Genomic DNA, 14,272 nt, shown 5'->3' with positions numbered 1-14,272 from the left:
AAAACACAAATTATTTTCTATTATTTTTATTAGTGCATTTTATTATGAATTAGTAAACGAGATGTGCACTTGTACACATTTTGTGACTTGCCTGTAACTCTGTTACCAGTATGGTAACGGAGTTACACATTTTAGCCTGAGAATAGCTCCCATTTTTGGGTTAAATATTTCAAATGAAATATACTAAATAAAGTGTCCTAACATGGTGCTTTCTTTTGGAAATTAGTTTTAGTTTTGGGCTTAATGCCATTAAGGAAGGGGAAAAAGAACAGTACATTTTAAGTTTCCTAAAACTCCTTTAGATATATATTTTTTCTCATTTCTACATCAAAACCATATCAAGGGAAATATGTACAACATAAAACAAGATTAGAATAAGAAAAAAGTTGATAATATCTTTCACAATTACTTTCAGATTAATGAGCTGTTCAGGATCACAAATCCATGATGCCTGACACTCCACTTGTCATTATCTTCAGAATGATGTAACCTTTTATCTACGGCACATAGAAACAAACTTAAACCTGTTTTGTAAACTTTAAGTTATTGGTAATCATATCAGATGTGTTTTATAGAGATGTTTAAAGTTTTATTTTTTACCCTAGATGTTAACATGCGCGTGATCTTCCCCAACATGCTTTTGTTAAATTACCATTAACACACCTGATGATCTATTAAGATGGCAAAAACACAAACAGCATGTTTAGGAATATTCATGTCAGTGTAAATTTTGGAGTTTTTATATAAATATGTCCCCGCTTTCATCTATTAATTCATCTTCAAGGGAAAGAGAATGAAAGGAAGAAGATCAGCACCAATCCTCCTGTAAATCTGTGAAGACATCTGACAACCAATCTTCTGCATGTTATCTGTTATTAAAAATTCACAAAATATTATTTCAGTAACAAATCTGTCTGAATTGAAGATAATTGCATTAAGTGAAAGCACTAAAAATGAATTGTAAACAAACAAATGCTTAAAGTTAAATTTTATTTATTGTTTTCCCTTGTATGTGACTCAATAAAGAAATCTTCACCCTTTGAGTCTGATTCAATTATAAACTTTGGTTTAGCATGATGGTAAGTGAGTTATTAGTATAAAATCTAGCTCTATATTTTTAAAAACAAAGTTTAAAAAAAAATCTCTCAACACCCCTTTCAATAATCTCTATTTAACCCAATCTCTTTCAAGACTGGCAAATAGATGTGCAGTATAATTTTAAGCGTGAACTCAGAGTTTCAGTGCAAGTCTGACACCTAGTGGACATTTAGTGAACGACAAATAAATAATTTTTCACACGATTCTCAAATAACACAGAACCAGCCAGGAAACACCGAAAGTGGATGGGACACCGAAATGTCTCTGAACGGACCGGTATTTGCGCAGTCTGTTAATATGGCAGAAGCGAGTATTTCAGTGGTTCAGGATCAGTTCATCTGTTCAATCTGTCTGGATTTACTGAAGGATCCAGTGACCATTCCCTGTGGACACAGTTACTGTATGAGCTGTATTACAAACTGCTGGAATCAAGATGATCAGAAGAGAAACTACAGCTGCCCTCAGTGCAGACCTTCAATACAAGACCTGATTTAAATAAAAATGTGGTGTTTGCTGAGACTTTGGAGAATCTAAAGACCACAGAGGTTTGTAGTGGATCAAAAGATGTGGGGTGTGACATTTGCACTGGAAGAAAACGCAAAGCTATCAAGTCCTGTCTGATGTGTCTTGAATCTTACTGTCAAACTCATTTAGAACAACATGAAGCTTTTCACCCGAGTAAGCGGAACAAATTAACTGATGCCACAGGAAGACTTCAGGAGATGATCTGCTCTCAACATGACAAACTCATCGAGGTTTACTGTCGCACTGATCAGAGATGTATTTGTTTGCTTTGTTTGATGGATGAACATAAAAACCACGACATTGTATCAGCTGCAGCAGAGAGAACTGAGAAACAGGTATGAACAAATGCGGGTATAAAACTTTATTCATCTCTTTATAACTTCATCACTTTTAAACCCAACCACACCCATGCGTAGCTTCAGTGTTGGGAAGTCTGAATCCTTTTGGTGAACTGGCTCTTTTGGACAGTTCGTTTGAAAGAACCGGTTCATTAAACGATTCACCAGTTCTTTAACGTCATATAACGTTATTCATATCTAATTCTATCATCTAAGAGGGTAAAATAAAGTAAAACATGTTCAAGTAAAGTCATGTATGGTTGATTTAGCCTATTCTGCTAAGTAATCTATCATTATTTAGTTGTGCAACTAAAAAAAGCCTTCAGTAACTTTAAAGCAACACTATGTAGTTTCCATGTAAAAATGACTTACAGCTCCCCCATGTGGTTGAAAAGCACAACAGTGCCTGGTATCAGACACTCTTCTGCAGGCAGGGGGAGGGGCGGGGCTGTGTGCTCTACTCTCCACCGCCACTTTCAGAGTGTGCTTGTAGCAGCTAGGAGGCTGCTCAGGTTGCAGCAACAGTACAAATTGTCCAGTTAAAAGTTGTTCTATCACTGAAATAATTTTAGAGACATTATTTAAAGGTAAAAAACTACATAGTGTTGCTTTAAACAGAAATCATGATTAAGCTCATAACAAATTAAAATATAATCTACACACACCAGTTGCACACACCTAACATTAAACACATTTTAAACACATTTAGTCAAAACGCTGTTTATTATAAATAGCTGTACCATATTTCCATGGTTTCCTGATTTCCATCAGTTTTTACATAAGGTTCATGTGGGCTAAGTCAGTCAAACCCATATGGTTCCTACGTTGGCGGACAACTAGCATGAAGTGAATGGGGGGGGGGTTGCCAGAAATGCAGAAACAAGCCGTAACTTTATTTTATTGGTAACTATTTGGTAGATTCATTTATAATTTCTATTACATTACTACTATTACATATTAAGTGCGTGGACCCTTCTACTAATCCGGTATATCCGTTTAGAGTCTTCATAGAGCTTCATCCAAAGCTGCGTGTTCAGATCCTCCATCCACCCTCAGTCCTCTTAACAAAAAACAGAACAAAAAAAACTATTATACTCGCTTATGCAAATTTATACTTGTCAAGATCTGTAACAGTAATGACTTGATATTTCTACCCTTCCACTTTTGCTTTACTGAGATTTCTAATCCCGTGCGAATTGACCATCAATATTACAGATGTCCTGTGGTAAAATTACATTACTCCATCTACTCCCGTAAAATGAATACCATCCGAATAGGGCTTTAGTGGCACCCCTTGAGCATGGGTCATTCACTCACACTTTAATGCTTTTTTCAGCCTAATTATGCGAACTAAGTGGCTGCTTAGAGCCACTATGGCCACATAGGTCCGTGCAAGAGTACATGAAATGACCGCTTGACTGTAAATTAAATGTAGTATTAAAGATTACTCGCTCAAACCCTACCTGACTAGTTCAGTTATCTGTTATTTATCTGTTTAACAGAGATTACTGGAGGACAAGCAGAGAAAACTCCATCAGAGAATCCAGGAGAAAGAGAAGAAGCTTCAGGATCTAAGAGAGGCTGTGAAGATTCACACGGTGAGTTTTGATGAATAGAGAAACATAAATACTGGAAGAAGTGTTTGAGATTGAGTTTCAGTCTGATTTTAATGTTTGTTAACAGATCTCTGCACAGACAGCAGTGGACGACACTGAGAGGATCTTTACTCAACTGATCCGATCCATTGAGAGAAGACAATCTGAGGTGATACAACTGATCAGAGATCAGGAAAAGACTGCAGTGAGTCGAGCTGAAGATCTCTTGAAGAAACTGAAGAAGGAGATTGATGATCTGAGGAGGAGAAATGATGAGATGGAGAAACTTTCACAAACAAAAGATCACATCAGTTTCCTTCAGGTAACTCAACACTGTACACTACAACATACATTACAAGAAATACATCTTGACTTCAGGCAGATATTATTGAGTCTTATTCATGCCAATAGAGAAAGGATAATGTCTAAAGGACTCACTAAAATAAAAGAAATGAACACAAATCTGATTGTTGTGTATTCCCAGCTAACAGAAAAGTTCCTTGAAAGTTCCTTGAAAGTTTCCAACGTTCTCAAAAACTTTCTGCCAACATAAAAAATGTAAATTTTTTAACGTTTTAAGAATGTTTCTGGGTTGTCTGAACGTTAGAGAAATGTTACATTCTACCATTTTTAAACGTTATGACAATGTCATGTTTAAATGTTCACACAATGTTTAAAACAAATGTTTTCAATATTTTTACTATTTGCTTGTTATGTAAATCAGGGGTTCCCAAACTTTTTTTCCTGCGCACCCCCTTCTATGTCCCAACCGGGTTGGCGCACCCCCAATCCCCATTTAAAAAAAAATCCAAAAAAGCTTTATTTTCTCACCATAAATACTCATGTTTAATCATGCGCAAATAACCAAGGGCCGGTTGCACTAGCCGGACGTTAAGAAGTTGGGTGTAATAGTCCTACGTCGGGCTTAGCTACGTCCAACATTGTGAAAAATATTTACGCATATTGCACCATCTGAAACTACGCTCAGCGTAGATGATGCGCGCCCCCGTGTATGCGTTTAACCACTGTGATATTTAGACGCCATTCGTATGGAGCTAGAAGAGTCTCAATAAAGATAAATGCACACACTACATTCACATATGCACACACAGGATTCATAAATACACACGCAGGATACACAAATGCACACAAAATTCACAAATGCACACACAAAATTTAAAGAGCACCAATTATGCTAATAAATTAGCACGTTAGCACGTTATTGTAATATCCCATAGTACATACATGTTATTAAAACTTGAACTAATGCACTGTGAGTCTTATAAATTGCTTACATACCTCACCGATTTCTGCATGTCTGGAAAACGCTCGGATTTAGTTCCTGTCTCCGCCTCCCAAAATGTCTAGTGTATTCGGATTGGTCAGATGACTACTCAACTGTTATTGGTCAACTGGGTTCAGCGTGTGTTTGAAAGGTTACGCCCCTGACTACGCGTGGGTTTTCCGGTTCTGACTGAGAGTCACAGGCAACGTAAAGAAGCGCTATATTTCTCTATAAACGAAGGTGTCTGTACTGCCTTTCCACTTCGAGCTCGATCCAGAGAGTTCAGAAGGCCGTTACGATATAAACGATCTCCGTCAATGAACGCGATTGGATTTAACTTTTTTAGGTGTCCTTAGCTCTGCCAGAATGCTAAACGAAGACGAAAATGTGTTGCAAAGACATCCAAAAGGTAATTATAACGTACTACATTACTTTGCAAACTATATGGAAACACCAAATGTAGCACATAGAAAGTATTTTTTGAAATGATTATAAAACTATTTCACTTATTAACATTATTTTACTATAGTAAACTTAATTATAAAAGCCTGCTTACATACTATATTACTGTGCAAACTATATGGAAACACCAAATGTAGCACATAGAAAGTATTTGTTGAAATGATTATAAAACTATTTCATTTGTTAACATTATTTTACTATAGTAAACTTTATTATAAAAGACTGTTTACATACTATATCACTGTGCAAACTATAGACCAATTTAGAGTAGACGTCACAGTTACGTCACTGCAAGCTGCGCGCGCAATGCGGTTGCAGAAAAACAGTGGAAATGAATTAGACACGAGTGAAAAGAGCAAGATAACTCACTGGAAAATGTCCGGTTGTGCTGTTAAGTGTCAGAATAAGAATGCCAAAAAAGATGGCTTTCATTTTTATAGAATACCATCGTCAAAGACATCATTTGAAGATAAACGTAGGTGTTTATGATTACAATAAGCCCTTAAACGGACAGAATGGAGCAAGGAAATCATCTGGAAATCTTTTAATAATTAGAATAGAAAATAAGTAGAGAAGATGTCCGGTGTTCTGTCGAAGTCTGTTCCCTCCATGTGTTTCTTATAGCGCTTTTATCATGTTACAATTATAATTTATTAAGGAAGAAATAATAAAAAACAGGAAAATTATGAAATATTTAATAAACGCTATTATATATAATACATGATAGTATTGCTTTTACATGTACTTTAGCGATTCAGACTGTAAAAATATTTTATTTAGCAAAAAAGAACAATACATATACATTACATACATGCATATCAGTAGCCAAGCCATTTAAACTTTTTATCTATCTAAAAAAATAAACGTAATGTGATTAAAACGCTATAAGAAACATTGCACTAAAGGGAAACATAAAGGAATCAGACTTCGACAGAACACCGGATCCATAAAAACCACGGTTTAATGCTAAAACACTTCACAACCCTACTGCGGAGCAGTCACTTTCTGCAACCAGTTTGGCTCCGCCCACAAAAAACGTCATCTCTGTTTGCAAACACGAAATTGGTCTATATGGAAACACCAAATGTAGCACAAAGAAAGTATTAATTGAAATGAATGTTCTACATTATTTCACTATGGTAAACTTTTTTATGAAAGACTGCTTACTTATAAGTGCTATGTTTTTACTTATTAGGTTTTAAGGAGAATGCAACAGGTTTCAGGGCTTCTTACCTGCGTGATTCATCATCCAGGTTTTGCACAAATTGTCTAAATCCCTACACACAGAACATTTATTGTACCGACTATAAGCCTTTGAGGTGCAGGACTAGAGTAAGTTTTATTAGATTTTTAAACCAATAACACTAAAGTATCATTATAGTAACAAAGTACCCAAAAGAACAAAAGATGTAACTTTAAAGAAAATATAATAGTCAGTCAAAAGTTTTTTTTATTTATTACAAATATATATTTAAATGTTAAACAATATACAAATAAACATACTTTAGTAACCATATTGTGCTCTTGTTTCAAAAATTGTTCAATTAATTTCTTACAGCTATCTATTCAGATAAATGGCATATCAAAGCTTTGTCAGCTGGTGCTATTTAAGACGACACTATAAGGTTATCATCCTGTCGTGTGTTGTTCTCCAGATACGCTTGGAGCTTCCTGATCAGATCGGTCACAATTTTGGCTTTCGACGACCCCTGCACTGAAGATGGCATGCAATCACGTCCTCTTTTGAAGGTCTCTCAAACTGTGATGCCAGGTCCATTGGAATCGGGGCTTCCTTCAGCTTGTCTTCAAATACCTCATCAAACACAAGCCTGATCACATCCTCCACATAACTGTAGAAATATTGCAGTCAATAAATCTTTTGTTTTGATCATTTATTTCCCTGCTTCATACATTAAGTTTTTAATTATGAATGTATTTGAAATAAAACATTACTGCTTACGGTATGTCACTTGTGTGTTTTGGGAACATAGCCTTGTACTTTCCCTCTCCTGCTTTTGTTACGGCTTGGTGACATTGTAATGGATGGCTGCAAGGTACAAATACCTGCAAAATATAAACAAGCAATTAATTTATTGTAAAAGTAAATACTACTTTATTTAACAAAGTTACTAAAATACTTAAATACCTGCACAGCATTCCAATAAATGAGAAAATCAATTTTTTTTTGTTGCAAATCTGAAATCTCAGGGTACGGACGGCAAAGGCATCCACTGATGATGGTGATGGAAACATTGTGAAACGATGCTACTGCCTGGGTTCCTATTATTATGCAGAGAAAAAAAACTTTGTCATCATCAGTTATACATCTAAGACTGGTAGTGGTTTCACTAGCTAAATACATCATATGTCTTACACACCTTTGCTCCTCATATGCCAGTCTGACTCCTTGTACTGTGTGTTATGATGTTGCATGCAGAGCTGCCAACTTCTGAGTTCAGCTTGGAGTGAGATTTTTTTTTTGGGGGGGGGGGGGGGGTGGTAATAATTTTTTATATAAGTCCTAACCATTTGCCAATTGATAATAGTGTGGATTTTAGCTATTTCTGTGTTAAATAGTTGGAAAAGACTGCGTTAAAATGGTTCAATACAAATCGAATCATATTTTAGAAATTAAATTGAAATAAAAGCTTTTACTGAGTTTAAATGCCTGAGATTAGAGTCTTTACTATTGTTTTATACACTTATGCTTTCCTTCTGATAAAAGTGCCAAAAAAGTTCTTAAAATCTAATGAATACTGGTCTCTGTAAAATGTATAACTGCAGATGACAGCAGCTTTGATTCAGTTTATCCAGTGAGAAAGAGAAGCGTAAAGTGATGATTTGTGATTGGTGATAGAGGACTGTCACAATCAAATAAACCAAATTAGTAGTTTATATTAAACTAAAGCAAGAGATAATGTGTACGTCAAGACCATATAATTATATTTCGTATATATTATTGTTTATAGATGTCAAATATAAATTGACCTTTTTCTCTTTTATTAAAACCTGTCACCGCAAACATCACGCAGGCTTGTACTGCTTGCAAACATACACACGTGACGCGAGTGATGGTTGATTAAAATTGCTGTTTTCTGAGGGTATCTGCGTGCGTGGAATCCGGGCAATTCTCTGCTTTTCATCCAGACCTTGACGCTTTGTGTGTTCGACTGGTGCGGAGCTGACTGATCGGCGTATGACATCAGAGTCACGCGATAGCAAAGGTAAAGGCGGACCCTTTTGTAACATTTCGACTTGCTCTCGCGGTACTCTGATGTCCTCGCTGCCGAACTTCCTGCGCAGCGCCACATAAAGTGAAATGCTCTTTGACTCTTTGCAGCAAAGTACCAGCACCATGAGAAGTGGTGGCACATAAGACAGTGAAGGTACGCTAAAATATAAAAGTGTCAATAATGTGAGCACTGCTTTAGCTACTTACATCGTGCGTTGCTCTTTCACCATCGCGCAGCCGCGCACTCGCTCTCTGTAGTTTGTAGCTGGCGCTTCGGCATTTGTAGACAATAACTCCACCTTCTTTGATTTGATTCGCCTTCACATCATTTTGACTTTGACGAGCGCTTTATGCTGTTTGAGGCACGCCAGATAGAGATAGGCGTTTTACAGTATTTACAGTTAGGTATTTTTATAAAATGATTTAATGTCTTTTATTAAACTCAATGGGAATCTAAATGGTGGGCACGAGCCTGCGTGAGAAAATGGATGTAGCGTGAGAATGGGGTCAATTGCGTGAGTCTCACGGCGAATGCGTGAGAGTTGGCAGCTATGGCATGTTTGCATACATTGTAGAAGGATGTGTACAGCTGCGAATCTAAGATATAGACAAATAAAACAAACATGTATTCAGTCAAAAAGACATATTATAACAATAGAGTACAACGATTATAAATCGTTAGACTATTCATTAAAACGTAAATGTATTACATATTACATGGCCCAACATTAGCAACACACATTATGTGTTTACTTCGTTTCAAAATCTAAGAAAGCTTCAAGTAAATACAACAGTAAAATACATATAACTTTAAACAAATCATCTGTACTTAGAGTTTCTTGAGTTTGATCATGAGAACAAATTTTACTGGTAACAGTTTAACGTTAGCTGGCATTTGTATTTGTATTTAGCTTAGCAACTTAGCAAGTTTGTAAACATGTCTAAACCAACATCGATAAAAAAAACGATAGTCTGCATAATTCAACATACACGTGTGTAAATATGGTACGTTGTTTATGAAATACAATATTACAACACAAGACAATTAGCTTGCAAGCTTAGCTCTACACGCACATTATGTTAATCTCTGGTTACCGGTTACGTAACGTACAGTAAAAGGCAAATAATAAATGTGAATACTTACAGCCTGTGATCCAGAAGTGCACAGTAATCCAACTTTCAAGAGGAGACGTCGCGCAAATCCAGCTTCGGTTCATGAGAAGCAGTTATTGTGAAAACTCCGTGAACAACTTCTGACTGGATTTTTCCGGAACCGTATTAAACATGATGTCCTCTGTGGAAGTCCATAAAGTGCTATTTTCCCTCGCATCTAAAGAGACAGTGTCTACTCGAGAGATTTAATCGCTTAAACAATGAAACAAGAGTTTGCAAACAGAGTCAAAGCAGGGACTCCCAACCTCCGCCATTTTAGCTCTCTTCTGACTCGGCGCTCCCCACCCCACCCTCGTCTTTGAGGGCGTACCCAAGCAAAGCAGAGAGGGCTGAACTATGATAATGTTGGTCTTATCTACATCACTAATCCCAGGAAGTAAACTGTTGCCTACAATCCGAGTATTTTTTGTAGTCCTCGAACGTTAGAGACGATAACTCGCGTCATCGTTTTCTTTGAGGTATGTACTTTTTGAATATTGTTAGCATGTACTAATGCACACTTACACACAAAAGGATGTTTAAAAACGTGTATCCCATAATAGGTGCTCTTTAAGAAGCACAGAAGATTCACAAATGCACACAAAATTCAGAAATGCACACAAAATTCATAAATACACAACCAATTCAGAAATGCAAACAACATTTACAAATGCACTCAAGATTCACAAATGCACAGGACAAGATTCAGAAATGTATTTCTGATGCACACACAAATATATCTTGATTTACAAACTGTTTTTGGTCTGTGAACTTTACTGCATTTGTGTGTAAATTTTGAGACTCCCCTGACTTGGCTCGACACACAAATGCCTTTTTTTAAACAGGGAATGATCTGCAACCAATTAGATATCTCCCTTGTTTTAGCCAATCACAAGAACGCACCCCACGTGGGGGATTGTTTACTTATAAGCCAATCACATGACCTTTAAGCTGGTTTGCCAACCGCCAATAAAACCGAAGAAGAAGAAGTTTACACAGCGTGATATGCACGTGGTGCGGGCGCGAGCTAACGTTAGCGCGGTGGAGTTCTGTCTGTCAGTTGGTTGGTTGAGACCTCAACATGGCTTCTGGCAACCACAGGGGAGCGGTATGTAGAACTTAAAGTGTTTAGCTAGTTATCTCCTTGTTATAATCGCCAAAAGCCTCAATTACAACTATCCATTTGTGCTTATTTTTGTGCGTTTCGGACGTATGTTTGGACACCAAATACAGATAATCGTGATTACAATATCAATGTGAATAATCTGCAATTATTCTCAACCAACCAACTGACAGGCAGAACTTCACCGCGCTAACGTTAGCTCGCGCCCGCAAAACAAGTGAGATATCTAATTGGTTGCAGATCATTCCCTGTTTAAAAAAAGTTATTTGTGTGTCGAGCCAAGTCAGGGGAGTCTCAAAATTCACACACAAATGCAGTAAAGTTCACAGACCAAAAACAGTTTGTAAATCAAGATATATTTGTGTGTGCATCAGAAATACATTTCTGAATCTTGTCCTGTGCATTTGTGAATCTTGAGTGCATTTGTAAATGTTGTTATCTTTATTGAGACTCTTCTAGCTCCATACATTCGAGTTTACTATGGTAAAAAAGGTACACTTACTGCCGTCAGCTAATAGATGACATATGAGAGGTTTCCTCATGTTTACCAGTGCGTCACGTGCAGACCCATCAAACACATTAACGAAAGCCTTTACTGTTTTCGCACAAAAGGTGTATAATAGTTTGCAGATTCATTATAACAGCTCAAGTTTCAAACAAAATTAAATGAAAGCTTTTAATAAGTTCTCTACAGTAAGTATTTATGTATTTTATTATATAATTCATTGGCCGTCTCTTTACCATGCATGAAAACACATTGCTCGCGTATCCTGTGCCCATGTCTCGTCACATTTCATTATTTCTATTTTTGCCATAAAAAAGTCTCTCTCACTTGGTCCCTCTCCTCCTTCGTGACTAACAACTTTATCATAAGACGTCCCACATGACAGTTTCCCTGATTTCAGTCAGTTAAGCATATTTATAATATATATGGAATGAATGAAACGAGTTGGCACGCATATAGCGGCTGCAGTGCATAACAGAAGAGCAGTGCGTAGAAAAAGACAGCAGCTGTCTTCTACGTTTCTATCAAAAACTAATAAATTATAGTTTTTTATTTAAAAAAGTTTAGAAAGAAAAGTTTCTTTAGAAACAGACCGCCATTACATTTTTCCTCTCGCGCACCCCCTGGTGGCAGCTCGCGTACCCCTGGGGGTGCGCGTACCACACTTTGAGAATCCCTGATGTAAATGATAGAGACACTTTGCATTTTATTATTTTAAAACTGTTATAAAACATTATTTCTGAAAGTTTGATTAAAATATTGCTGTAGAAAACACAATTTACTTATTAGGTTTAGATGTTAATGTTTTGTTTCCTTTAAAGTCACCATTATGGTGGTCAGTGTTTGTTTTAGTTGGACTCTTGACCCTTGACTTTTTGCTTGCTAGTTTATCCTGCTTTCATTAACTTTGTATAGTTTCTAAAAATCCTTAATGACAAACTGCTGTGAGAGTGCTGGATCTCATTTTTGACATGAAAGAAACTTTTGATATGTGAGTAAATCAATTAATTAGATGATGATCTTTACCAATATGTACCAACCACCACAGAATTGCACTATTAACTTTACATTATCATAAAAATGTGTTTTATACACACAAAGTTAATGCAACCAGGGAAAAACTAGCAAACAAAAGTTAATCCAAGTTAATCCATACACAAAGTTTTATTCAGACAAGTTGATCCATACACAGGTTAGGGGAGGGACAATTTGGCATCTCCAATTTGCCCAACTTGAATGTTTTTGGTCTGTGGGAGGAAACCAGAGTACCCGGAGTTAAACCCATGCTGACACAGGGAGAACATGCACACTCCACACAGAAAGGCCACCTGCCCTAGCCGGGGCTCAAACTGGGGACCTTCTTGCTGTGAGGCAACAGTGACAATACCTTCATCAGTGATTTCCTCACTGTGGCTGAGTGGGCTGAGAATGTTTTTCTTTGCTTCATTGGGGTGATCAGGTAGGCACCCTCCTTTTTTGGTGTTTCAATGATAGGCTCATGACACCTCCAGAGGGCTCATCGGCAGAACCTGGTGTCCCAAGTGTGCCCCTCAGCTTTTACCCCTTACGTGCAACAGGGGTTATTAGGGGCTGAGATGGAGTCTCCACTTTTCACCCATAGCCAACAACCTGCTTCTTCTGCTGCACCTGATAGGGATTTAATGGTTTGGCGTAGGATTTGGTCCCACACTCCCAATTCTTTAAGCAGCCTGATGGTTGACTTGCCCATGAAGCCTCTGCAACTGAATTCCACTGGGAAAACCTTGGCTTTCCATCCACGTTGCTCAGCATCAGCTGCCATTTCGTTGTACTTAATGCTCTTGCGTTCAAATGCCTCTACAGCAGCTTCACAGGGAACATAAGCTCTATGATGAGCATGATATGGAGTGAGGAGGACCAAAGCACAATGTCTGGTCTGAGGTTTGTTGTGGTGATCTCAGAAGGGAAGTAGAGCCTTTTCTTCAGATCTGCTACCAACTTCCAGTCTTGAGCCCTTCCGAGCTGGCTGTCTCTGCACCTTCTCAGATGAACTAATAAGTGAATTGTGTTTTCTACAGCAATATTTTTTACAAAACATTCAGAAATAATGTTTTATAACAGTTTTAAAATAATAACATGCAATGTTTCATTTACACAACAAGCAAAAAAGTAAACTCCTCTTCAGACAATCAAGAAACATTCTTGGAACATTAAAAATACTGAACACTTTTTATGTTGGCGGAACGTTTTGGGAACTTTCAAGGAACGTTCTTAGAATTTTTCTCTGTTAGCTGGGATGTAGGTTTGTGTTGCGAAGAAACTCAAGTTTTTGTCATTGTGTTGTTTTCATATAGAGTTTTCAGTCTCTCTCTTCATCTCCTGGATCTTCAGACAACATCACTGTCTCTTCTCTTCTCTCTTTTGATGATGTGATGAAATCTGTCACTAAACTGAAAGAAAAGATGGAGGATTTCTGTAAAGAAGAGATTGAAAAGATATCTGAGAAAGGTAAAGAAACATCTGGAACTAAGACTGTAATTTACTCTTAGAAATGAGTCTTACAGTAACATCAAATCTAACAGAAGAAATACAGATCAGATATAATCATCATCATTTAAATATGAGATTTAATCTGATGATATCACTTTATTTTCTTTAGTTTCATTTTTTAAAATTATTTCCACCAAAGAACCCAAGATCAGAACGGAGTTTCTACAGTGTAAGAAACATTTTATTATTATTGTTTTCTCATTATTTTCTCATTCATTACATTCAGAACATATAATACACGACTGTATAACACATTATCTGATAATATTAACTTCAAATAGACAAAAACTTAAAGTTCTTCAAGTGAACACAATCTGAGTTATATTAACTAATATTCTGACACTTCTTAGCTTTGTGATGCACTGAATTGTGTCTGATTTTTAGATCTCCATAAATTTAATCCATATGACTTCAGTGTCATAAATGTC

General features: G+C 36.8%; 1 pseudogene; it reads left to right on the top strand.

The window, feature by feature from the left end:
* Window positions 1–1,395: 1,395 nt before the first annotated feature.
* LOC135744132 (E3 ubiquitin/ISG15 ligase TRIM25-like) lies at window positions 1,396–13,843 on the top strand (annotated as a pseudogene).
* Window positions 13,844–14,272: the final 429 nt, after the last annotated feature.

This window comes from Paramisgurnus dabryanus, chromosome 6, assembly GCF_030506205.2.
Source record: "Paramisgurnus dabryanus chromosome 6, PD_genome_1.1, whole genome shotgun sequence".
NCBI lineage: Eukaryota > Metazoa > Chordata > Actinopteri > Cypriniformes > Cobitidae > Paramisgurnus > Paramisgurnus dabryanus.
This window is presented reverse-complemented; position numbering and strand designations above follow the sequence as displayed.